Raw genomic sequence first — 676 nt, 5'->3', positions numbered from 1 at the left:
TAGATGCGACCAAACTCTTCCGCGTTTTTCCTGTTTACATAGGTTTATATGACCAGTGACATGAAACAAGTTCAGTTACACAAATTGAAACGTGGCGATTTTCTATGCTATGGAAAGTCCGCACTATAATGACAGGCGTACTAACACCTTCTGCGCGCTTCGGCAGCGCATTGATATCTGAGTTCCGTATCAATGCGCTGCTGAAGCGCGCAGAAGGTGTTAGTACGCCTGTCATTATAGTGCGGACTTTCCATAGCATAGAAAATCACTATGTTTCAATTTGTGTAACTGAACTTGTTTCATATCACTGGTCATATAAACCTATGTAAACAGGAAAAACGCAGAAGAGTTTGGTCGCATCTAACTACAGCCCCAAAAAATACCATTGGCCATACTGAGCCTAGCTACATTGCTAACAGGAGTGACAGCGCGTCTGACTGCGTCTGACTGACTGGGAGGTCGCGCAAAGCTCGGAGAGGTACGGAGCAGCTCGTCTCAATTCAGATAAGAGCATATTTCATTATGGAAGTACGGTGGACTGTTCCTTTAACTATGGCTGCTAGAATTAATTTTCTGAATTACTGGTCGACTGATAAAAATTTGAGTTGTTCAACACCTAGTGCATTGTCACATGTGCACAACCAAACAGAATTGACAAGAAACTTACTGTAGAACA

This window comes from Neoarius graeffei, chromosome 17 (genome assembly GCF_027579695.1).
Source record: "Neoarius graeffei isolate fNeoGra1 chromosome 17, fNeoGra1.pri, whole genome shotgun sequence".
Lineage (NCBI taxonomy): Eukaryota > Metazoa > Chordata > Actinopteri > Siluriformes > Ariidae > Neoarius > Neoarius graeffei.
The sequence above is the reverse complement of the archived record's forward strand: the minus strand, read 5'-3'. Positions refer to the sequence as shown.